Source organism: Vollenhovia emeryi, unplaced genomic scaffold, assembly GCF_000949405.1.
Source record: "Vollenhovia emeryi isolate VEMERY1.0 unplaced genomic scaffold, V.emery_V1.0 DF939204.1, whole genome shotgun sequence".
NCBI lineage: Eukaryota > Metazoa > Arthropoda > Insecta > Hymenoptera > Formicidae > Vollenhovia > Vollenhovia emeryi.
In genome coordinates this window covers 154,366-181,306 of record NW_011967162.1, presented here as the reverse complement: position 1 = coordinate 181,306, position 26,941 = coordinate 154,366, and the positions used below count along the sequence as shown (strand labels likewise).

General features: G+C 44.6%; 1 protein-coding gene and 1 non-coding gene across 2 annotated transcripts in view; one reads left to right on the top strand and one right to left on the bottom strand.

Moving 5' to 3' along the window:
• LOC105561641 (neurotrimin) overlaps positions 1–26,941 on the bottom strand; it is a 235,193-nt gene that overhangs the window by 142,388 nt on the left and 65,864 nt on the right. The gene's annotated exons all lie outside the window — the stretch shown is intronic.
• Trnav-cac lies at positions 11,746–11,821 on the top strand. Its single transcript is given in 2 exon segments — positions 11,746–11,781; positions 11,788–11,821. It is a non-coding gene; the product is annotated as a tRNA-Val (tRNA).

Sequence of the window (26,941 nt, the reverse complement as noted above, 5' to 3'; positions counted from 1 at the left end):
AGAAAAAGAGTCTCTTCAAAATCAAACAGCCGTTCTTTCCACTTTGACCTCACTAGACTTTCATTTAATTTTAAGGAAATGATTTCTTTATCTTAACCAAAATTTTACTCGGCCGAGACTGAAATCTCTAAGAGAATTCATATTCCACCGCTTCAGATCTAGCGAATGTTTCAGTGGAAGTAAATAAAACTTTAGTAGATTCCAAGAAACATGGTTTCAACGTATCTCATTTGATTAACCTAAATGAATCTGGGTATAAACCTATCGCAACCACGTAATTGAAAAAAATAATATCAAGAACGCACGCGAATCAATAATCCCTAGTCTCCTCTCTCGAATTAGATAAGATTCGCTGTATTGGGACTAGAATATATAACGTAATTTAATCAAATTTAATATAAATAAATTTATAAGCTTGTATTAAATAAGACTGACTAAATTGAGGTAAGGGTTGCATATATGTAATATCTATATATACAAGCTTATATATTCTCGCATTTAGAAACTTCTCTCGACGCGCTAATATCATTTTATATTACATTTAAGAATTTTCCATTTAAGATCAAGATGTTGCTTTCTCGACTATATCGATCCACTTTTACGAGAGATCGCAGTGTTCAGTAGCACTGGGTCCAGAAATATTTTCTGCGAGCCGAGTAACATCGTCGATTGTCGATCCCGCGCGGCGCTTTGCGCGGAGACAAAAGAAGAAATAGCGTCCCTTTGTTGGTTCCACTTTGAATATGTCATCACGTCCGCGCGGGGCTCCACCTCGGAAGTAGAAACGAGCGCACGCAACGTGTGCACTCCATTCCTTTTCCATTAATAACCATACTTAAACCTTTCCACTCGTATGCCTACTTCACATGAAGGAGCAATTATTTGCACACACCGCGTGCACATGTGCGCCCCAGTTCGCGTATTGTTGAAGAGGCGTAATCTGATTGTTTAATAATAACAATATCGGGGCTCGCGCGGCTGTACCGTAATGCGCGGAATGGGCGGGTATGCCGAAAAAAAAGAAAGATATTCGCGGTCGTGAATTCGCAATCTTCAAGGGGGATCGGCGAGAGTCGGGTGTAGCGATCCCAGCGGTCTGTACGGACTGTGTTCCTTGTCGCGTGTACACGTGTAATTTAACGCTGGTGAATATCGCCGCGTCGACGCGATACACCGCCGAAGTCGGCGTCGCATGCAGAAATATCGGTCCTCGGTCAAACAATCTGCGCTCACCGCCCTGCATCAAAGATATGCAAGATAGCCCGGACCCTAGCTTGCCCTCGCGAAATCGCGCACGCAAACTCGAATTTCGTCACGTTTGTGCCCGTAACTTACCCGCGCGCTCGCTCGCTCGCTCCCTGTCCGAATATTGACTAAACATGAACGCGTCCCCCGGCGCCGCTGCGCCCCGCGAGGCGCCCGGTGATACAGCAGGTCTCGCCGAATAATAAAAATTTACGGAGCGATGACTCGCCGCGCGCGCGCGCGCGGAACAGCTCCCGATTACGCCCAAGAAAAATAGGCCCGGGCGCAGTTTCCCCTCGCGCGTCGCACCTGAAACGACCCCCGATGCTAAGAGCCTCGTTGCGCACTCTCTTTCCCTCGCCCTCGGGGGTGCGATATTCATATGAATGACCGGGCAGTCAAAGTGATAAGATATAAGTCGACGGCTGGTGGCCATCCACGGCTATTTGCATAATGTAGGCCCTCGTTATGTACGCCCATTAACCCCCGCGCCCCCTTCCTCAACGTCCGCTCGAGGCCAACCCCCGTCCCCGTCGCCCGCCCCCTTGAAAATCCCCCGGCCGGGTCCTGCGGGCCATTTTCCACGCGCGGGCCGCTCGAACGAGGAGTTTACACCTCGCAGCCCTAATGCAGCGGTGTTTTATTGCCGCGCGCGGCTTTCTCGGGAGATCCATATTACTTTTACGCGTTGTTATTATTACACGGTGTAACGATACGTGCGGAGGCATGTACGAGGACTGCCCCGGCGGTAATTCTCTCTCTCTCTCCTTCCCGAAGGCTCGCTCGAAACGCAACGCGACGGCGGGGCCGAGATTTAGCAGGAGTCATAAAGGGAACGGACTGTCTTGGAGAGAATTATATCGTTATCCCCCCACGGTGACGTTACGAAGACACGTTATGGGCCGCCGCGATTCGCGCCGGGTGGGTTCCCCGTCAGTCTCCGCCGGCGCGCGTCTTACAAGTCTTGTACGTCGCACACACGTTAATGAAACGTGCCGTAAAATGATGTTAAAAAGTCATTCCTGGATCATCGCGGGCGGCAATTTCAGAAACGAGCGCACAGCGCGGAGTGTATTATTGCGGTACTCGAGAGTCACCGCGCGAATGGGGAGTTTAGGGGGCGGAGATAATATCTCGGCTGTACGTAACGGCCCGCGGGGAAACAATCGCCGTGAGGGAATCTAATTTCTGGCCGCGGTACGCTCTGCTTTAATCTCGAAATTTCTGCCGCGGAGAAATGATATTTTGCCCGGTAATGCAATTTAATGGTCGTTATGAAAAACCCGCGGAAAATCGGCGGCGACGCGACGCAACGAACACGCGGTCGTTACGCGAAAGTGTCAATTTGTACGCCGATATACCCGCGTTATCGCCGGTTTTGAATGTATTTATTACCGCGGGTGCCTGCGCGGCGTTTAAAAAAAAGAGAGAGAGAGAGAGAGAGAGAGGGGGGGGAATGCGACCCCCGCGCGGTAAACGAACAATTATCGCGTAAGTTAATTCAAAATGCGCCGATAAAAACGAATTAACCCCGGGGAGAATTTTGAGAAGACGCCCGGGCGACGGGGGACGGCGCGTTTTTACAAAGTTTATTAGCACCGCGTGTAATGCCACGATGAAACATTCGCGATACGCCGACATCGCGTATTTCAGCGTCGCTCTTTTTTCCAATACCGTGATGAACTGTTGCTGGAAGGCTTTTCACGTCATGATTGTACCGCAACGCCGAGCGCGATTGAAGGCATCCCCGGAGTAACGCCGCGCTTAACAATTTTTCCGTTGTTTGCCGACGCTCGGAGCTTTCGCGGAATTTGCGAAATGACAAAATATTTAATTAAACATCCTCGTGTTTCGCGCATAAATGCGAAAGTGCGTGCGTTTTCTTTGGTGTTTCCCTTCATGTGAAATCATAGGGTCGCACCACTGGGAACTCGTGTCCCGAGGTGATACGATTATTAGAAGATTATTAGACGACCCAACTTGGCAAGTAGAGTCTGTTATTTATTTAACAGATTACGTCCGACGCGTTTCGACCGTCCGGATTGTGACCATTTTCAAGGATTAACGTACAAAAAGTCAAGACACGTCTGTAAAATCGGGAGAAGACACTTTGTAATTTAACAGATTGCATGTAAAACGAAGAAAAGGAAAGGAAACGCAGATACACGCGGCAACACTGTTAGAAGTAGATCTATCACACATGTGTGAATATTAACACGTCACACACTTGAAATGTGTGAATATTAATGCGTCACACATATTTAATGCATAATTTTTTAAACGTCATGCATTATCCTATTAATATGCACGTGTGAAATGCATTAGAGAATGTGTGGAAATCACACACTTCAATGTGTGGATTTTATTAAACATCTAATAATGTTTGAAATAGTCAAACATCGTAATATTCACACATGTGTAATATTTCTATACGTTTGAATATAACACACTTTTGGAAAATTCACACATTGAGTATAGTAACGCACTTACTAGTCACACACTGATCAGTCACATACTGCAACTACCCCAGACAACATCGTGCGAAATCAGTGCTCGTTGTAGATATCCTACCGTGTGTTATCCCATCCGTTTTGTGCTTCGGACGATCGTGAATAAAGTGCCTTCAAGTCTAGACTGTGTCCTATTGCTAACATCTCGGAAACCTCGTTCTTCCTCTTTATTTCTGATTCATGCTCTTTCCGCTAACCTCCCGTTTCCCTAACCTAACCTAACCTAACCTCCCACTTGGATCGCATCATATAATGTAATTAGTTGTTTTAAACGGCAAGAAACGTGTAAAAAGTGCTTTCACCAAATTACATATGTGTATAATAGTAAAACACTTGGATTTGCAATGTAGTGCAATCTTTTTTACGCATTTATTGGCACCTTGAAAATTACACACCTAAATAAGTTATACACCTCCATTTGTGTGAAAAGTCACACACGCCAATAAAATCAAACATCCACTCGTGCATGAAAAAGTCACACACTTACAGACGTCTTGAAACGGCGAACACACATCACATGCGATAAAGTGTGTGATATTCACACACTGCTTCTAACAGTGAAAGCTAACCAATATCAAATTATAAATGTGACCACTTGGTCCACCGCTGAGGCAACGCGGTTTTCGAGGTGTATCTACGATCTCTCGCTAAAAAGTTACAATAAATTGCCGATAAATTTTTCACCCGCGTCGCTTCTCCGGGAATTCCACCAACGATTGCCTCGTCTCCGTAGAATAGCCGCGACCTGCCCGGCAAAAGAACTGAGGAATGTACACGTTCACGGTCGCACGTGCGGGCACGTCGCGTTAACGGACGTAGAACAGGCAGGGGGATGAATGGGCTCTTTAATCGAGATTCCTTTCGGCGCAATTAATAGGACACGCTTATCTCCCGGCGCTTAAATCGCTATTCCGAATCTCTTGTCGCGCGCTCCAACTTCCCCCCCTGGACGTATTGTTCCGTGCAGCGGAAGACGACTGAATCTAAAAAGAGAGGAACGGCGCACGGGGGTTTATTATTTATCTGCTTCTTGAGCCCTCCCATTGTTTCCGCCCAACCCCCGTCCCCTGACCGACCATAATCTCGCGCGCCTCGAACGTAGTTGGCGCAAACAATGCTGTGCGCCGGAAACGAACCGCTAATTAGAGGAAGCGGCGAGGGCGAGCCGTCGTATTATAACGTGGACGGATTAACTGCATTAGGAAATTTGGAAGTCGGCGGGCACCGCTAATGCCCTTAAATGCAGGCCGGGAAAGTAACTTGGAGAAAAAAAAATTGATCCCTTCTTTCGCGGACACCGCGTATCCTTAATTAACTGCGCGCTTCGTTGCCCCTTCGGGCGGCTGTTTAAAAGCCCGGGAAGGTAAACATTTAATCACGGTCACGCGGGCAATCCTCCGGGCTTCATCAATCAGAAATTATTTATGTATGTAGCTCTCAAGTATCTAATCATCTCGAATTCGTCGGGGAAATAAAATTTTAATCCGAACTTGAGAAACTTTCGCGGCAACTCGATGGTTTATTTTGAAAACGGGCGTGCATTCCCCCGCCCGTTCTACGTTAGCTCTACGCCTCGTTAAGAGTTTCAGGTTACATTGTGCCCGAGACCTGCGACATTAAGATTTTTCGCAAAGTTCGACAACGAGAGGTCATAATGTTAGCGGGCGGGGGGGGGAGGCAGCCCTCTTGTTCGAGGATTTTTCTTATGAATTAATGGCCAATGTTCTCTCGAATGGCAAATACGCGACGAAACTCCTCATTCGTAATCGGCTTTAGTTCGCGACAAATTGACGAAGTGGACGCTGCGAAACACAATTAGAGTCAAGCTGTTACGTTCTTATGTATAAAAATAAGTCAATTGTAACGAGAGGAGCGAATTATACGGGAATACTCAACGTAGGTACAAGTCATTAATATTGCATAACCACTTCCGGAAGTCATTTTCACTCGGTGCCGGAACTCTCCGTAGTCTATGCACTTGTTTTGGCTCCTCGAAGGGTGGAACGGCGAGACGCAAAGTCAGCGCATTTTTTTTGAGGACACGTCGTAGTAACCGAAAATTTATGTCGGTCGGCGTTCGTTCATTTTCGATATCTACGATCCTTCCGCGCCAAACTTTCGGGCCTCGCACTTCAACGAGAAATAATTGTGTCCAAGCGTGACGAAGCCTCCGGCTCTTTTATTGGTTACTTCATTAATTGTTACGTTTTGTCATTTGTTTTTACGTTGTCATTTCGGTGTGCAAAACTGGGCGCAAGAACAGACTACGGAAAAATAAATTTTTGAAAGAGGGAGATCTACTAAAACATTATACGTTCACCTTTATGACCTTCTGATTTTAAAAAAACAATATTTTATATACATATACACGCAGGGGTAATAACTTTGTCCACCTCGCATATATCCGCTATTTTTAGAGATATGAAAAAATTATAATTACGAAAGTTGCACTGTATCAAGAGAACCATAACATGTTAGTAATATTTTTTCGAAAAGTGGAGGCGCTTCAGAGATTTCAAGGTCATTATTTTGTTTAATGGAGTCCCCTATTGTTTATTATACTATCCTGTTCTACTAAGTAATATAAACAACTTTTGTCTGAAACATTTTTTTATTTGCCTAATACTTTTTGAGATATTCAAGAGAAAATTTAAAACTTTTTCAATGTTTAGCTTATGATATCTCGATAACTGTTTGTCAGAGGGAAAAGTAGTATAGGGCTTTCATATTATATTATTTATATTATTTATTTTATTATTTATATTACACTGGTCAAAAAAATTAACGCAACAAGAAATTTACATCAAAATTTCGCGAATTTCAAATAAGCGTAACTTCGCGAAAACTGGTCAAATTGAAAAGTTTTTTTTTCATTTTATAGGACAAAGCCTCTGCTTTAAGAAGCTCTTATTGGAATTTGCATTTTCGGGTTTTTTTTCGTTTATTTATTTACTAAATGTTAATGTAAATACATTTTATTGATTCCCCTTAGGGTTATAAGGCGTTTTTGAAGGAACGTGCCCAAACCTCTTATAACACCTCTCTCTATTATCCACCTCGCTATGTGGCGATCGAACGAAAAACCAACAATGTTTTGCTTGGTTTTGAACCCACCTTCGGATTACCAGACCAGCGCACAATTCTCTGCGCCATGATCGCCACTTGGAATTTGCATTCACTCTTCCCATTTCCCGGAACTTTCTCAAAATCAAGATCATGTTTTTTCTCTAAAAAATTGCACACTTTGACGCACTGTACGGAGTGTAATAATTTTTCTTCGCCAGTTCTGCTTACGGTATCAAAAAGTGTATACTTTTCTCTTCAATTTAAAAAAAAAGAAGTTACTGCTAAAAATGTATATAGTGCTCGATTTTGTCGTAAAGCAAATGCGACATAATTATCTCTAATAGTAGATCTAAATTGCTTAAGTATTAAAGTGCCAACTTCAAAATACAGCATCTCCTCCTGGCAACGCGGACGAGTCAACCTCCATCACTTAAGGGAAAGCATTAACCTTATTAGGGCCGCTACTTTCCTATTACGCTTTATTATTTCTCATTCATCTTAACAACATTTCCATATCCCAAATTGCGATCCATTATTACTTACAACTTACGAGTCTCTCGTATAACACCGGCTCTGCTATAATCCCGTCTACTCACCTGAAAAGGAAAAAGTAAAAATGCACGTTAGAGAGACGCTATAATAGCGGGGATAATAGTATACGGTGAAATATGATGATTAAAGATTCTCTCAGAACCATCAAGTTTTCCCGAATTCGCGCGGGTTAGTTTCAAAGTTAAATATCGTTCTGCTTTGTGAAAGAAAAGTGGTATGTTATACAAATTTATTTAAACACTTTAGTATATAAACAATATACATCATCCATATATCATCCAATTATCCTCCCCCCACCCCTCTCTCTCTCTCGCTCTCTTTGTCTCATACAACCGCGAATGTATGAAAAATGTATTTTACATTAAATTCTTTTGAAAGATAAATACACCGGGATGGAATTTGCTGATTAAACCCTGAAAAAGCATATCATTTGTACAAGAGCGCAGCGCGTAAATAAAACTTTTATTTATGGGAATAAAATTGTAAATCAGCGGCAAATAATGAAATGATTAAGTATGTAGAAACTGCATAATATTGCACGTCCTTCGGCCGATACGTATTTTTTTATTTTCGACGCCGACGGGGCTAAACTTTCGCGCGGTTGATAATGCCAAAGCTTCAAAATCGCGTTCGACGAGCGCGCGCGTGAATATTTAACGGAATTAAATGCAGTTCTTAAAGCCGGTGAAATTATAATCCATGAATTTTGAAACAACGCGTTCGATGCGCGCGTATTATAGAGAACGCGAATAAGTTTTGAATGAAACACGGGGCATCGGATTAATTTCATCGATCGGACGACAAAATGATGCAGGAAATTAGAACATCCCTTTGAATAACCATTTCCCATGCACGCGCGCGGCCCATGATAAGTAAATCCCGAAATTATATTCGTTTGTTTCGCGAAATGCAATAAATTCACATCGATAATTATTAATTCGTAATATTTACAATTATCACACGTACAGAAGCAATCATCGGAAGCCGGAATATGAAATAATTATTGCAATTTCAAGATATATGAGTTCCCATCCCTTTGAGCTTCTTCGTGACGCGTCGACAGACCGGGTTAGATAATTTCGTCGAATGCAACGGGAACACGGACGTAAACGATCTAGATGTTGAGTTAGGTAACAGACGAGGTGGAAAAAGCTCGAGCGCCCGGCGAGGACGTCGCGGAGAAATGGCGGACAAATTGACAAGGCGAACAATAATGGGATTGATTGAGACGCAACACGAGATTTCCTCGACGAGGAGGCGAGCCTAACACTCGATAATGACGCCCTAAGAATGAGTCGACCATTAGGACGTGGAGGCCGCACCGGAGGATTAAAGCGGAAGCCACCATACATTTGTGTAGAGGCTGGCCGGCCGACGATAAGCGATATGGCGATCAACGCGCGGCCTCGATTATAATTAATTCTACAGATCAATCAATTAGCAGCCGGGTGTTTTGCATATGACTGTACCCCGAGAAGCGGCGAAACGCGAGCGGCATAAAATTCAATTCGAAAATTAATGGAGTTACACTCGCTCTAGATAATAGAGAGAGAGAAAACGCGTTTGAAGTTATAACACAGGCGATACGCACACCGATTAAGCGGATTACATTAACATTATGTAATTGTCCTCGCGCGGCACTCACACGCGGGGCTAAATGCAATATTAAAGCATATTTACGTAGCAGACTTTTGTACTTGTTTGTTAGATGGGAAATATTGTACTTTTATTCTGTCAGGTGTACTCAAAGGTATGTAAATATTTACATCTGTAAATAGAAGAGGGACTGTAAATGTTACATGTACGTTGCATAGCAATGTTTGCATGCAAATGTTTGTATACGACTATTTACCAAATATCCCGACGTTCCCATAATTTTGTTACACATATTTTAACAAGTAAAAGCTGCCCCGATATATCTTCATTATACGCCGCCCCACGGTTTATCTGCCACAATGGCATGTAACAACTTTCGTGAAATAATTCCGTAATTAAAAAGCATGCGCAAGTTTCGGTCCGCGGGAGAGGGGGAGGGGAGGAGGCGAATTCTTATTACGGCAACGCATTAAAATTACGTTTAATAAGTAATGAGAATTACGTTGTTGCGAACTAGGTAACATCGTCGCGTTTACGTTTCCGTCGTAATTACCGTCGCTACTAAACGTATAAAATCGTTAAAGTATTCGAATTATCATCGTCAACGCCACGAGTCGCCGGCTGTGTCTCTCTCCGAGGTGACGCCTCGCGCTTACAAATTATCCCTTTCGGAGACGGATCTAAATTCAGACACGACCCCCCCCCCTCCTCCGGGAAAAGAGAAGCCCGCGCATCTATTATAGACCACCGTCGGTCCCTTATTATTCGCGTGGCCGCGCCACGTATCATATATACGCCGCCGTACGATACTCGCCCGCTTCCGAGAAAGCCGAGTTCGACCCTACGTCGACGACGACGCCTCGTTATTTATTTGTCGTAGCCTCGTAATGATAAACTTCGGTTGCGGCGGTACGTGACCGCGCCGTAGGTGCTTCCGATACAAGGGAATCGCAAAGACAAACATCTATAGACATGCAACACGTGTCGGTAAGTATCTAACGTACGGACAGACAAGACGGTAAATAATTTAGCAGCCCTGGCCGCCCGGCAGTCTGCCGCCCTGTCTGTAAATCCGCGATACACTTACCCCTCTCGCGGCGCCCTACCTCGCGTCCGCCCCCCGTTCAGCCGACCTTACCCTCCGCCGTTTCCGCGAAATCGTCCTCGCACCCTCCGCCCGCGCCAGTCAATTACGCGCCCCTACGCCTCCCCGTCTCCCCCCCCCCCTCTGCCCCGCCGCGTGCGTGGCGGCACGTAATCGCGCGACTAATTGACACGAGTACTTTTCGACGGTACCGATAAGCCGCGCGACGCGACTCCGGATTAACGGCGAGCCCGGAAACGCGGGGGGCGGGCGCGTAGGTATTTCGTGTCGAGCATTCCGCGGGGGATGTTGTTCGCGTTCGATGCGCGCGGCACGCTCGCGGCGCCTCTCGTCGGGAGTCAGACGAGGGGGCGAAAGCGAGCGCAGCTGTCGCGCGCGTTAATAGAAATGCATCCGCGCGTTCGGGTGCCAAGAGGCAGAAAAGCCTCGGCGCCCTTCGGCACCAGGCGTGTGCCAAAAACCCTTTGTTTCCCTCTTCCGCGAGCGAGAGAAGCGCCGGATGAATTTCCCTCCGTCGCGCGGGCTGCAGTTAAGACGTTACAGTTAAGACGTTATTACGCTACAGTTATCGCGTGATATTAAATTCCGTAAATTTCGTTCGCAGGGAGGCGTGATGCCGCTCGGCGTTGTATCGCGACTTCGGCTCGCTCGCGTGGATCTCGCGCGGAAACAGGAGCGACTGATAATCACCGCGTGACCGACGCGATTGTCGTCGAAAAGAGGAGCAGTTTACTTAAAAAAAAGAAAAGACCGATGTTTCCATCTATAAATTCTATAAATGTTTCCAATATCGTATTAGCTAAAAATAAAAATATAAAAGGTTGCAGAAGTATCTTAATAATATTAAGATTTTCGGGATTTCTTGTAGATTTCTTTTAATTAACGCGTCAACGGGTTATTTTCACACTTTCGATTATTTTTATTGCACCTGCGAGACGGCCAAGTTAAGTCCAAGCGTCCACTTGGTGTATTTGTTTCATCGCATTTTATTAAACAAACGCTTCTTGTCACATGGTAAGATCTTGTTTCTGCTCATAAATTGGCCGCAATACCCTTAACTTGCCGAGCGATAGGGTAAAGACATCTAATATCGCCTACCAAAGTTCAAATCGTTCACGCTTAAAGAGTAATTGACATTTTTGTATGTATTTAATTTCAAACGCAAGAGGAAACACTTGCGTTTCATGTACAATAGGTTAGATGGTTAAAATCTAGCAAGTTTTAATCCACATTGAAAAGAAACAGAAACGGCAAGATCGGGGGTTTGAAAAAAAATGGCACCTAATGTCGCCTACTTTTTATAAAACCATTGTTTATCAATACGTATGAGTTAGTGAAGCTACAGATATCTATTATTTTACATCATACAAACGCTTGAACTCTTTTCTGTTCTTAAAAATGCATGCACATAATGTCGCCTAGGCGCATATTATTACGGACACCTCCGTAATAATATGGTGGGCGGTATTGAGTGCGTCCTAAGCTAGACACTAAAAACATCGTAACAAAACCATACATCAAACCATACACCAACCATCAAAAAATCGCGTATTGACAGTTTATTGTGCGGTCGACAATCCGTATCGACGCACAGTTTCTGAAAAGTCGAAATAGATGCGTAAACAACATCTTAAGTTATATACATGTTATTGCGAATAACGTATTATCACAGCCCCAGTGGTCGAGCTGGCTAAGACGCCCGTCACGGATTGTAGGGAGGTCCCAGGTTCGAATCCTGGCTGGGGTAATATTTTTCGCAATAAGAATTTTAATTGCCAGATACGGTCAACAAAAATCACTGATGTTATTAAAACCATACATGTTGAAATCAGTTATAAATATTGAGGTATATCGCTAATTATGTATCCCTAGTAAATATTTATACATTAAAAGAATGTTTGAACTTACATTCTCACTATGGGATGTCGAACTTGCACTGTCTGGTAAATTTTTCAACGTTCAAAATGTCTTTTAACGCATCCCCTGCGTCAGACGTTATTTCTATAACGTTGTAACTACAACACGTCCTCTCACACATGTTTAGCTACTAATTCTATGTGTTGCCGATAGATATCAGCACTTTGTTCACGAGATATCACGAGTGGCGATCTTAGGTGCCTTTACCCTATTTAGTTTCCCGGGTTTACAAGTCGATGAAGAATCCGGTGAATATCATATTGAAATTATATTGAGATCTCATGTGCAAATCAATAATCAGGTTGATATTTAGAAGATTTTATCACGAAAATCTGGAAAATATTCTGTAGATGTCCGCGATCTAGTCACATTTCGATTGATATCATATTGAAGTCGAATCAATATCTCCATCTATCGACTCGACTTGAATATATCTACTAGATATCATCAACTAAGTCATTAATAATTGGTCGACACTGACATAGAGTGCGTTCCGGCAAGACGCTGCTACCATACCGCTACGGTAACGCTACACGAGTGCGTTTCGGCAAAACTTTCCGCTACAACCGTAGCGGTCGCCATTTTCCATAATTGCTCAAAGATTGCTAGGAACAACATGTCGTTCATGAGCCAATCTTCAGGATTTTCCATTCTATTCGTTTCAATTAATTTTGGTAAACGCGACTCTCGCAATTAAAATACAATTTTGAGGTTATGCACACATAATGTAAGTATGGCGCCGCTACAATTGTAGCACGAAAGCTGTAGCGCTACGGTAGCCACTGTCTTGCCGGAACGCACTCGTAGTATCTTCTGTACATCTAATTGATATGTTACACACCTAATAGATGACGGCTATACGCCAATAAGATATCGACAAAGTATTACGCCGATCTTCTTACAAGATCAATAAAGAATCTAGTCGTCATCGAGTCAGACGGTGCGAAAAATCACGATCGATATCGATTCGATCATCGACTTGTGAACCTGGGCTGTTCTATTGCGAAGACCATCGCGAATTTAGCGCGCGATAAAAATAGCCGATCAAAGAGCGCGGATAAAAATGGAAATAAGATGCCAGACATTGACGCGCTATACGTGCGAACAACACAGATGCCGTCAGCCGGGGAAGGCCGGTTGAAAAGTTACCGGCGAGATCAAGAACTCGCTCGCATCTTGATACAACTTTCCGCGGAGCTTAATCCATTTCCGTCTGCACGTCCTCGAGGCGCGTTGGATTTACAACGGCGTAATTTATAGGGTCGTCTTCTTTTATCCGCGCTCACAAAGCTAACAGCACGGCGCGCTCTTCGCACTATTTCAACTATTCCGGCATTCCGGCAGTTATCGTGAATCGTATAACAAAATTGCGCAGAAATGCGCGATACACTTCAGAAAATCCTCCCTCGGCGAAAATGCATCGAAATATTTCGCGGAGGAATGATTCAGGAGCTTTATGCCGCGCTCCGCGCGCACCGTTAATGTTTACCGTGTAACGCGTAAAAAGGAATAAAATAATAAAACCCCGCCGGAGCGAAAGCAGCGAGAGCAAGACAAATTGCATAATTCGCCGCTGCGTTTAGAAATTGTCAAAATATTTTAAGTAGCGCCGAATCACTCGCAGAGACGCACGGATAATAAACCGAACCGTTAATCTCGCTTCCGTATAAATTCCGCGCTACTAAAGGGGTTAGCCAAGTCGCGTTTCGCGTTCTATAGCGCGTTCTAAAATTAGCTGGAGTTCGCGGAAACGATCCGTGCCACGATCTCGGGGAATTGCAATAGGCGATCTTTTAAAGTGTGCGCCGCGAAATGTCTGTCGCGCCCTTTCGTGTCCCGCGTTCTTTTTCTCGTGCGCGCCGTAAGGTGAGGGGTCAGAAATCGATTGCTCCCGGGATTCGATATGATAAACCGTCCCGATAACGTGGCGCGCAACAAGCGAGGTTTACAATTTACCTTTCGCCGCTGAAGCCCGCGATAAAGTAGCCGGCGACGTGTGTAAGCGATCCGCGATAATGAAGCCATTTATGCGCCGTGTTAGCCGCGCGGTAGATTATAAACCTAAAACTCCCACATTTTAATTGATTACGGTGCTCCCACGCACTTGCGGTTCTCTCCGCGAAAGTCCCGATCGGAAAACAGAAAATGGGTAATCGAAGAAGAGGAGCTCGGTTCGCGTTTGGCGAGCGCACACACTGCACGGGGAAAGTAAACAAGTCTTACGGTCACTAGGCTCTTTCTACTCGAGAGCCCAATGTCTCGAACGTGTAATGACTACCAATCCGCTGTGCTCAAAGTAAATTAGAACAAGTAGCGAGTGAAAATGGCCGGCGAGAAGTGCGGAGAGTAATTAACGGATACAAGGGGGTAGAGGAGATCGAGGGGGATCATATAAGAGAGCGCGGAATTTTAATAGATCGAAGAGACTGAATTGGACTCGAGTTGAGGAAACGACGACAACGCAGAGGACGCTGGAGTCCTTCTACACCTTCCGCACCTTTTGCTCCTAGAACTGTCAATTCGTGAAAACATTTGTGTAATATGCAAATTGTGTGGCTTCTGTGTACGGATCGACAGTTTTCCACTAATCGGACTAAATCAGAAGACAGCATGGTATCCTCGGAACTAAGTTCAGAAGCCTAAAAAAAATCTAGTCACTCGAAGTTATAGGTTAGAATTTATACGAGTGAATAGATTCTTGTCAAGCTTCTAAATTTAATTTCAATGATACCGTGCTGTTCTCTGATTTAGTCTCTGATTAGTCGAATAAATTCTAACCTGTAACTTCGAGGGAAAAGATTTTTTGTTAGGCTTCTAAACTTAAATTTCAATGATGCCATGCTGTTCTCTGATTTAGTCCGAATAGTGGAACACTGTCGGTCTGTACACAAAAGCCTGTACACATAATTTGTTTTCATAAATTGACAGTGCAAGAAATGCAAAAGGTGCAGAATAACTTCAGCATCCCCTTAAGGGGATCCTAAAGCCGTCTGTTTTATCGACACTCTTTGTTAGAAGTAATCATTTAATTGGCTTTATAGAAATGCAAAGCTCTTTTACGGAATTAAAGTACGCTGCAAAATCTAGACTACGCTGGTCGACTTTATATCAGAACCAAAAGAAAATTAAATATTTTACTAATTATTGGTACACTTGACGACAATATTTGCTTGATACACGAATTCTACAATAAATATATACAAAATGAGACCAGCATACTCTAGGAACAACATATAAGAACAATATCGTGCAATTAGAACTAATTGTAAGATTAATAGCCTAGAAAAAAAGATTACTTCTAATAAGCGCAAGTGCAGAAATCCAAGTGTAGAAGAAGAGAAAAAGAGCAGTGTGGCGTGTAGAAATAGTTGCAGGCTTCTTCGAGAGAGGTCGCTGCCATCTGTTAGAGTGTCAGTAAAGCCATGGTGTGGACAATGCTAGAATTCGATCCAAAATCACGGTCTGAGCAATGTGTGGCTAATAAAATTGCTGCTTTTTCGTAAAAGTTGCAAATTTATTGGCTATAAATTTCTCGGACCGAGTAGAAGTTGGAATTAAAAATGTCGATAATTGACGTTTTTAATTCTGTCTCTCATCTTATCGACACTGATCGAGTTTGCCAGCGGCTTTAGGATCCCCTTAAGCGAATAGCTTCTTCTGGATGACGAACCATGCACGGCTGGCCGTGCAAGGTAAAACACATATGCATTCGATCCCGATTAGGAGTGTTCAAGGGTTTCATCACGCAAGTAGAAACCGGGAAGTCGGACTTGCATTTTATAATCGAGTTTTGCGACAAAACTGCAAGCGGCAAATCAATAGTTGAAACGCGGCGATCAGGCTAAAAATACCGAAACACCATCCACGTCATAAATTACCGTCGCATTTTAATCGTGGATATGCGAATACCGGGATGTTGATGCAGCCGGGAACGGTCGTCGAGCAAATTCGCCGTAATTCAGGCGGAGCGCGCGCCTGGAAGACGCCTAGCAGCTGGTGCCAGTTTCGGATTACGTATCGTCTTTGTAGATTCCGCCAAATACGTATTCCCGCCGTCTGGCCGGCCTGGCACGCCATGCGTTATGTTAAGAAGTGCAGTTAATTACGAAGATAATTTCGAGTCGTGTGTTTGCGTGCTGCACATAACGAGCTTCCGACTTCGGGAGTTTCTGCCATGCAAGCCAATCTGCTTTAAACCCACCGCCCGACCACCGTGCCGCCACCACCACCGCCGCTGCCGCCGCCACCCTCGTCTAGCGCGGCGTCGATGTGCCAACCATTGGCGCACCTCCCCCGTCAGTGCGATCGTTATCAGGCAGACAGATTTAAACGAAAATCTCCGATCGGGTGTCCGCGAAAAGCCTTCGACACACGATCGACCCAGGATCCACTGGCACCGGCCGCGCCGGAGTTCCGCGCGACCGGATCCGGGCGTCGCGACGCGCCGAATTTATGACAGGGAGCCCGGGGCCCTTTCCCGAATTAACGAAAAAGGGAGAACGCGAAGACGCCTGAATTTCCGCGTTCGTGCGAAACCCTTATCGTTCAAAATAACACATTACACTCGGCTACACACACGCCGCGCCGCGTCAAATAGATCTTTCCGGGTGGTCTACATACGTTTCGTGTAGCTCGCGAAACACGCCAAGTGTGCGCACGCGTTTACGTCTTTGAACATGATTTTCGCGGGGCCGCCTCGGAGAAAGGGCTGCTCCCCCGTCGTTGCTCTCTCGCTCTTCCTCAGGAGGAAGCCAGACGAATATGCAAAACGCGCGGAAGATACGCGCCTTCGTCTTACATTTAGCGCGGAGCGTGATTGTTTCGCTTTTATTTTGCACAACAATGCGCCGGTATGCGCGTGAAATAAAACGAAAACAAGACATTCGAGTGAAATAAAAATCTCTCGCCGTACAAAAAAGGTAAAATAAAACATCACGGCGGTGCGTTAATGATAAAGAGATTACGTAAATTTTAATGAAGCCTTAATGAAATTAAACGACAGGAATTTCGATTCACGCATTTTGAACAGCGACTCTATTTGTTAAATGGAGTGCGCTATTGCGACATATTTTCGAGTAACGTTTCAAAGCGCGCTTTGCGTAGCGTTGACGTTGCCCTCTGACCTGTTTTACTAGCGAAAACACCTGAAGAGCCAATATTGTTGCTCCGCGTCCATAAATGCGTCTAGTAAATCACTCCACATACCCCGCCATAAAACATTCGTAACGTGTCCGCATCTGTTTTGATCCATGCGTGATAACCGCGCGGGTTATTCATTTGTCCTTTTATTTTTTTTCCCCCCCTCATAATTCCGCATTCCTTTAATCGAAATGACGCTGCCCGGAGTTATGAGTTACGGTTTATTACGGGAATTTCGCGCGCGGAAAATTTTATGAAAATGTCTCCCACTTTTTACACGGGAAACAATTTTCGGATCAACACTGCTGGAGCGTTCTTTAACATCTACATGGAGTACCATCGTGATCGGCGTAGCGGAGCTCGTGCTCCCAGAGCGAAGTGGCGCATTTTTCAAGCTGTCTAATTATCCCGCTCTTGAAAAAGCCCGGCGTTATTCAATTCCGTTGAAATTTATTCGCCGGCTAACATGCGCGGTAATTTTTAATAATACGAGTTGCGTGTGTCGCCAATAATTAAGGAGGTCTCGCGTTCCGGTGGCATTGAATATTCGAAAACCCGTTTACAGCCGGCGCCGTTGCGCGACTGTACGTAATAAATTTTTCTCCCTCCAAAAATTGGAAAAACTGTGACGAGTGCATTAGCCCCGAATCTTCTCACTTACAGATTGAAACTGGCGATGAAATTCGACCACATTTCGTTTAGTGCGGATTGAATGAATCGGGAATCGAATAAATTCCGACAGCACGATACACGACCGAAGAAATTTGTAAACATCGATAAACGAATGTTTATTAATTTTTCACGCAGCCCATAATGCCATTGACGCCGGGAATATGTCCGGTATTTACAAAGGGGACACTGAATGCCGGCAATTTCGGATACATATTCGACGGAAACGCGTAATTTTTCAGCATCCATATACATACAGTCGAGAAATTTCAATGCGCTTACAAGCAGCTCGCGAGACATTTCCAGATCTCACCGTAGAGTCGTTCATATTTCATTGCCACTTTAGTCACTGAATTTACGAGACGCACGAATTCCCGTGAATTATAAATTGAGTGAAAAGACGTGCATTTATGTAGAGACGCTCCAAATTGCCTTTGCATGCGCGCCTAGTAACAACGAACGCGCGATCGCCGCACCCCGCACTTCCGCCAAAATCGAACTAATCTCGGCGCTAATTACGGCGGCTACGAGATTACAATTAAACTCGCCCGGAGACGCTCGCGAGTCTTCCCCCTTTTCTTTATTCTGCAATCGGACACGGCGCTGTCCCACTTGTTTCCCCTTGATTTCTCAAATTCACCCCCGGTATCATAATCTCGGCGCTCGAGTTTCCAAGAGTTGCCAAGTCGTCGCGCACTTTGAAAGTTCTTTCTCGCAGCTGCGGCAGATTCCGTGATCATCGAGTTCTACAGCCATTGCTCATCGCCGCCGGTCGACCGAGTCAGATAGATAAATTAGCAGTTTAATTTGCGTTTAATTAAACGGCGCCGTCGGTGTGCTCTACTTAGAATAATATACGTCAACCAACAATTTCCTCTTTCAATTTTTACGGCAATTTTATTCCCGGCGAAATGGTCAAAACGCGCGGGAGGAAGATCCACTCTCGAATTGTAGAAATATCGCTAAATCTTCGTTGACCAACGACCACAAATTATGGCTGTAATGCATTGTCCATAATTTATCGACTTCATTATATTTACATTAATTGGTCAACGTTGATCGAGGATATTTAATTAACCATTTTATCCTGGAAACAATCTAATTCGGTAACACGTCGCTATTTTCGTTTGCTGGACTAATTAGCACGTACATTTAACCTACTCCTATTTTTCATTACGCAAAATTAATTACAAATAAATTAGAAATCTCAAAAGTGTTTCATTATTTGCGTTCCATTTCCCCCCCGTAATTACTCACGTGGGATCTTTTAGGTCCCCAAACCAGAATGTATCAAAAAAAATACCACACAGAAAACAATTACACGTAATTTTATCACAGCTCTCTGTCATTTCATATATCTTTAAACCCCAGAAATATCGAAATATCTGAAGCTTCGATACGTAATTTACCGCTTGCTATATTAGGAAAGGAATCGATAGGATCAACCGACGGAACATCGAGTAGACGCGAATAGCGTCGCGAAAATAAATTAACAATTAAATTTGCGTCTAATTAACGACTGTCGTCAAAGCGTGGGCTACGTACTACGGGGACCGCTAGGCTCCCGACTTCCTCTTGGGTATTGATTACAAATTCAGATAACATAACAAGCTAACGAGCGATAATTATCGCGCGCGCTCTCCCGTCCGAATCTCGGCGAGTGATTTAATCAACTTCGCGTATACGCACGCGCGCGTACACGTGCGCGGTGCACGCGGCGTTCCGCGCGCGCGACCTTTGACTTCGCGCCGGGCCGGTTGCCATTATAGGAACCGCCGTTTCGCCAATTATCGCGCGGACAAGGACCGGATCAAGGGCGGCCCGAGAGAGGATCGGATTCCCTCGATCCGATTTACCGGGGCGGTCGATGGGACGGTGCGGGTGCGCGCGAACTGCAGGTGACTGCAGCGCGTTCTCCCGGATCCTCGTTCGATATACCAATCTCTCGTTCCTCGGGCGCGGGCCACGGAATTTCCACGACTATTTTTCGCGCCGCTCTGATGTGCCTTAAGACGCGAACGGATGTCTCGAGACGGGAGTTCACATCCATGGGAACGGATCACGTGCTCGTAACCACTTCTGCCCGCAATGGCGCAGCTTCAACGGATGAAAATAAAATTTCCAAACGTTATCGTGCTGATCCAGCCACCCTAATTGTTAATAACCTGCTTCGATTGACTTGAAATTTGCCACAATTGCAAAGAGTATGTATTAGTGTCTCCCACATCCAAAAAAAAAAAGATTTGCTCCCTAAAAGTTAATCGGTGGATTTTCACTGAAAACAGTGAATAGTCGCCAATTTTCAGTTATAAGTAGACTAGTAAAAATCGCAGCGGTATACTTATAACTGTAAATCAGTGACTATTCACTGTTTTCAGTGAGAATTCACTGATTGACTTTTAGAGAATGGGTTAAACAAATGAGATACGTTGAAATCATACGTCTTTGAATCTACTGAATTTTTATTTACTTGTACATTGGTAGATTTGAGGAAATAGATGTCAATTCTCTTAGAAATTCCAGTCCCCATCAAATAAAATTTTACCTCTACCTTTTGCCTTTACTTTTAACCAGGGTTGTAAACCGAACCGAACCATTGAAGTGTATCCGCTCCGAGAGAACGGATCAAAATTTCAATTATAAAATCGTTCCGATCCGGAGCGAACCATTTTTGATTATGATTTCAAACGCTCCGGTTTCGAACCGGAGCATGAAAAACCGGTTTTGGAGCGGTTTCTTGATCTAAAAAGGATTTAATTTATTTAAAAAGATTTGCCACGTTTGAATCTTTGCTGGAGAGGTGGTAAATGTGCAAATTTCACCAGTTCGGTTCGATTTGCATTCCAAGTTCTAAATAATTTACTTCATTCATCCGGTTTTCGGAGCGGTTTTTAAATTCGAACCGGTTCAAAACCGCTCCAAAGAACGTATTTTTGCTCCGGTTTACAACCCTGCTTTTAACAAATATTTATTTACATTATTAAACCTAGGATTAAGAAAAAGAGGCGTTACCTCGTACTTTATACTGTTTTTCCTTTTATATAATGTATTCCGCGGACTTTTGTTCACTGATTTTTATTAATTAAACATCTACTTTGTTAATTTATTCATTGCTCGTAAATACATTGGCCCTAATTTTCCTTTACTCTTTCTATTTAAAAAAGACGAGCTTGCACTTATTCTTAAATAAAATTTTGGTTAAGATACAGAAATCATTTCCTTAAAATTAAATGAAAGTCTACAAGGTCCATATTCAAACTTTTTTCTGAGTGCACGATTGCTATAAGATGCCAAACTTTACAAGCACGTGTATTATAATACGCGGTTATCGATGACGAGGATAGAAAATGACGATACTGTTGAATGTGTTAATGAAACGCGCGTTTTGTATCGCGAGCATCAATCAGAAAACACCCGCTGAATTTAATCTATTAAAATGCGACGTGACATGTAACTGTGCTGCGTTAACCATCGTAAAAAAAAAGATGCATACAGCGGAGACCACGCGTGTCAATATTGTTGATACGTCGGGCGGTTCAGAAGTTTACGCGCGGAAAACAGCACCGCCGGACAAATAATCGGAGTGTATCGATAAATATGTATGCGCAAATATATATGGCAGTATAATACGCCGCACTTGATTCCATGCGAAAAGTACATTTATCTGAATATTGTTTTGAGGTCGCAACAAACGATACCGGCGGTTTGCTGTAGTTGCAAAAGGCGGTTAACCGAATTACCCGTTCCAAACCAATATTCCACTAGAAATGTGGAAAAAGAAGATGCAAATTTAAACGCTCGACCGGCGATGAAATCTCCCTCGTTCCTTTTGTCTTCTTTGGGCCGGTCCCCTTTCCGTTTTGCGTTTGGAAGATTTAATGGCATTTACTTGTAGCGGGCAGGATCCGAATCATTAAAGCGTAGGTCGAAAAAGTGTAAGATCGCCGTATGAAAGAGAGAGAGAGAGAGAGCGTATAAAATGGAAAGAAAAACATTATCTTGTAACGAGCGTAACGAGATACCAGAAGGTATCAGATAAACGATGTTGTTAATATCGCATGTGTGTTGTACCTTTCTTATTTTGCAACAAAAAATATTTTTTAGCCGACAATAATAAATCTCCCCAGAAGGATGTAACCGAGGGGTAAACCGCTGACCAAAATCACGCCAATGCCTGCTAATGGCCCAGTGGGCATTACTTTATCTTATTATCTTATTTGTCTCGTTTCATCTTACGCGGAGAGAATTTTCTTTCAAAATTTATCCGGAAAATTATATGATCGTGGCATTTCCAAGGATTTTATAATTTCTTGAAATTTTACTAGCAAAATGTGCGGTAAAGAAACTCGCAAAGTTCTTCAAAACGCCGTATTGTCTCACGATCGCATAATTTTCAGGATGAATTTTAAGGGAAAATTCTCTCCGTGCATTTTACCTTGTTTTATCCTATTTTACCCAAACTAATGTCGAAAAAATGCCTAGTAATGCCTAGCAATGCCCAGTAATGCCGTAAATCTGTGCACCACAATGTCCTCAGCGGTCTACCCCTCGGACGTAATCATTGACGTATGGATATGCATATGTGGAAATATTATACAACGCATTCGCGGGTTGAATATACGGAGAGGGGGGAGGGGGAGGGGGGAGTACCCATTCTCATGTCCCAAATTATCGATTAATCTTTAGAGGTTCACCCTGGATTCCCAGGAATCCGCGATCCGCCTAGCTTTACGAGAATACGAGAAATTCCTAAATCGCCGTCGCGTTGCGTCGTGCATTTACTTATTAAATGGCGAGCTTTAAACGTATGCCGCGATATCTCACTTGCGAGTAATAAATGTGGACGTTATCTTTTGCCGATTCGTAGCTGCCAGCATTTTCCTTTTAAACACCGGGCAGATTAAATTACACGAGAAATGAAAATATTAATCGTCAGACTAGATTAAATTAATTTGCGCGAGCGAACAGTGTGTTCCGCATTTTGTACAAATAGAACGTGCAAAAGAAAGGAGATAATTTCCCATGTCATGTATCTACCAATACATCTCATTCAAATAAATCATCGCAATATTATGTACGTTATTTGAATATGTTATATTTAAAGACGCAAGATGTACCTACCGATGTTTCTCAAACCCCTTATACATCGCAAAGTTATTCTGCCGTAATAAAAAGAAATATCGAAATCTCTTTAGGTTGCCAGGAATAAATAACAATAAATAACTTGAAGATTTGTTTAGGTTGCCAGTAATAAACAACAATGGATACGTTTAATCGACCCTTTCTGGCTATTATATAATATATTTAATAAAATTACAAGATGTAATGTGCGACGTTTCGACCCCCCGTTTTGGGTCCTTTTCAAGCACAATTCTAAAATTAAACATTTGGAGTTACAAAATTGTATTACGTGGTCTTTGCGATTGTAAATATAAAATTCAAAAATTAAGACATAATTGTATGGAATATTGTGTAAGACGTAATATAGTAAATTAATGTATAACATAAAACCTTACAAATTATAAAAAGTAATATAAAAATATAAAAATTAATGTATAAAGCGGAGACAAATATCATATTTCACGAACAATAAGATATGTGGATAACGTAGGTGTATCCTAGTATTAATTGTGTCATGTCATGGTTATAAAACGGTGTTAGAAACTATGTCCAATATCTATCATGGTCGGTGAGTGACTGTCACTGGAGTTAAAAATGTCTAGGTCGAACAACGAGCAAACGGGAGATAAATAAATAAATAAAAATAAATAAGTTATGTCAAGTTAAAGAACAAATGATAGAATCGTATATCGGGTTAAGGTTCTCTGTGTCCTTCTTTAAATTTATTGTATTAGGGTCCATTTTAATCTGTAACATCTCAGCTATCTCTCGTTTTCTCGTATGTCTTTCGTTGTGTAGGATATCTGGGGAAGACCAATTAAAATCATGTCCGAGCGACACGTAATACAATTTTGTAACTCCAAATGTTTAATTTTAGAATTGTGCTTGAAAAGGACCCAAAACCGGGGGTCGAAACGTCGCACATTACATCTTGTAATTTTATTAAATATATTATATAATAGCCAGAAAGGGTCGATTAAACGTATCCATTGTTAACAATAAATGAATTTTAGTTAACCTTAACTGGCGCGTGTTTAATAAATTCCAAAAATACAGCGACGTTCCGACCATGGGTTTCGGTCCTTTTCGAGCAATTTTCTAAAATGTACAATAACAAATCGGGATTAGAAGCCTCGGTACGATATAAAGAATACATTGGTATGATAGACAATTATTTAAAAAAATAGATACAATAATAGAATGTTATTAATCCACGAGACCGTAGAGCCCCGTTGCAGCGTCGATATTAAACGTGCCGGTCTGATTCCGAGTTTCAACGATACGGCATGTCGTGTAAACAATATAAGAGGGATGATAATTACCGGCGATCGCATGTATCAGACGCGATAATGCGGAAATTAATCTCGCACTTTGCCCGCTCAGGTAGGAAAAGGTGTCGCGATGCAAATGTTTACCCGGGGGATCGGCGCCGAGCGATACGCCGCAAAACAGGGTTCGCCTCGTCTAAGAAAGGGAGAATAAAAAAAAAAGAAAAAACAACGAGCGGCGCGTCGGGCGAGCTTGTGAAACGGGAGGGTGCGCGGCGGTTCACCCCCGAACTATTCCTCGAGCCGGCGTGTTTTAACGACTCCTCTTACGAGCGTAACGCGTGTGCGCGGTTCGCCGAGGCGTGCTTTCTAAAAATAAGGTCCGGCTGTTCCGGGGTCGGGGCGGGGTACAGGGATATAATGAGTCTTCGTGGCGACAACGGCGGTTTACAAAGAAATCGTTGGCCAGATCGTGCGCACGGCCGTCGCGCGGCACCTATGATTTGCGACGAAACAACCCCCCCCCGGTCCCTGCCGCGGACTAAAGCCCCCTAATACGGTGTCGCGACCGTCGCTTTCTTGTCCGTGCGACGCTTATTCACGTGAACCGTTATGCGGCATCGTGTGGCGACCAATCCGCAAGCTTGTGTAACGCGAGTTCCACACAAATGGAGAACGCGCGCGGGCGCGCGAGGGTGCACCGACACACGGCGCTGCGGTTGTCGGAGACGGGCGGGCGGGGTGGGGGGGGGGAGCGAAGGAGGAAAGGGGGGCACGCCGAAGTGGGCGTAAAGCGCGAGGGTGTGTTGCACGAGATTTTTGTGGTTGCGTGTGCCGTTGCATGACGCCTGTATTACCCGCGGCATGCCACCGTCTCTTTCCACCCCCCCTGCCAAACACACTAATGCTTCTGCCGATATTAACTCGGCGATTCCTGACCGCTTCCAGGAACTGCGCCGCCATTTTCGGGGTAAACGACGGGGTCGACGCCGGATTGGCAAGGGGGCGAGAGGGAGATGGGGAAGGGAGGGGGGAGGGGGGGGCGATCGCTTTAATGAGCCGGGCGTCGTACACACGATGCCCCCGATAAGATCCGCCGCCCCCGCGACTGATGGCCGGCGATAGCGCGGCGGGGGCCGATCGTGAAATTTCAGCGGGATATTTTTGCCGGGGCCTTCGTTAGGTCGCGGACGCAATTTGTAATACATTCAGATTTGCCAGAGCGCGCGGGGGTCCAATACACCTCGCCCGGGAGCTTATTATCGCAGCCTCTCGCGAGCGGCGAGACGCTATCACGGCTGTCCCATTACCGTGAAATTATTGAAGCGGCAACGTCACAGGCGGAAAAATATGTAATGCGTGAACGAGCGGGGGCTGTCATTAAAATGAGTCATGTCAGCGACATGCTAAGAAGCTTAGAGGCTTAGCGGTCCGCCGGAACGGCAATTTTTTCCCCGCCCGTGGTAAGACGTGCTCTCGGTCCGCGGCGTAAATCGCCGTTTTAATTTTCTCCGAATGTCGCGGGATAAGCATTAAGCAACTCTCGCGCCGCAAATTGCTTTATTATTCGGCATCCGCGCTGTTCTAACCGCCCCGAGGACGAGTACTTGGCGATTTTTCTCTTATCTCGCTCAAACTCGCCCGTCGTAAATTAACATCCCCTGAATCGCGCTCGAGCCGACGCTCGCGCAGCTTCCCCCGGGGGGGATTTATTAATTTCCTTTCATACTCTATTTATCTAAAAGCACCGCGCCGGGGAGCGCGCGGCGACGGCCCCGTCGCATTCTCAAAACGTAAAACGTCTCGCACATGTGCCGCGATGCATTTCCGACTCTCTCCCGCGAAATGAAATTCCAAGCCGAGGTTCTGATATCGCGGGGATTTTTCTCCGCGACGTCTCGCAATCCAATCCAACGAGCCCGATAGCTCGATCCGATTCGCGGGCTTCCGGGGGTATATCGACACCCCGAGACGCTCGAGCCCTTATCGCGAACGGTATCCCACGAAATTCCTGCCGATTTCGGCGCGGTTACGGGCCCTCGAGAATAGCTCACACGTACGCGAGCTACGTCACACGTGCCCCGAGCCGTCTCCAGACGCCTCGCGAAATCCTCGCCGCGGCGGAGTCGTCGCATGCGCGGACGCACGCGCGCGCGCGAGCGTCGAATGGAGTGCATGACTAATGGCGGTACGTGATTAAAACTTTTGTCGTAATTTCCAGCACGTAAAACTTCGCATTAACGCCGAGCAGGAGGGGAGGGGAGGGGGAGGGGACGGGATACGCGTGGCCATGCATACCGAATCGCCGATCGTCATTACGAGAGAGGTCCGGTCGCGACCGGCTCTCGTCGCCCGGAATCACGATCTGCCCTCATCGCTTCAGCTCGACGAGCTCAATCCGTTCGTGTAATCGTTTCCGTTCGACTCGTCCGACTCCCGCGACTGGCCCGTTTCGGAAACACGTCGCGATCCGCCGCCGAAGAGAAATCAACGGTCCACGCGATACCGCGAGGGAGCATTGGTACAATTGACACGTGAGATACTGCGTCTTGCGAAAATTTAACGGAAAAATAAAATGAAAAATTTACCATGAAAATCATGCGGTGGGACAACGTGGCATCTCCGAGAATTTCAAAGCTCCCGCGAGGTTCTCCAAAATGCCACGATTGCATGGTTTTTTCGGGTAAACTTTAAGAGACCATTCCGCGTTGTTTCATTCATCCTTTGCCTCTTTTAATTTTCTCTCAAAACTT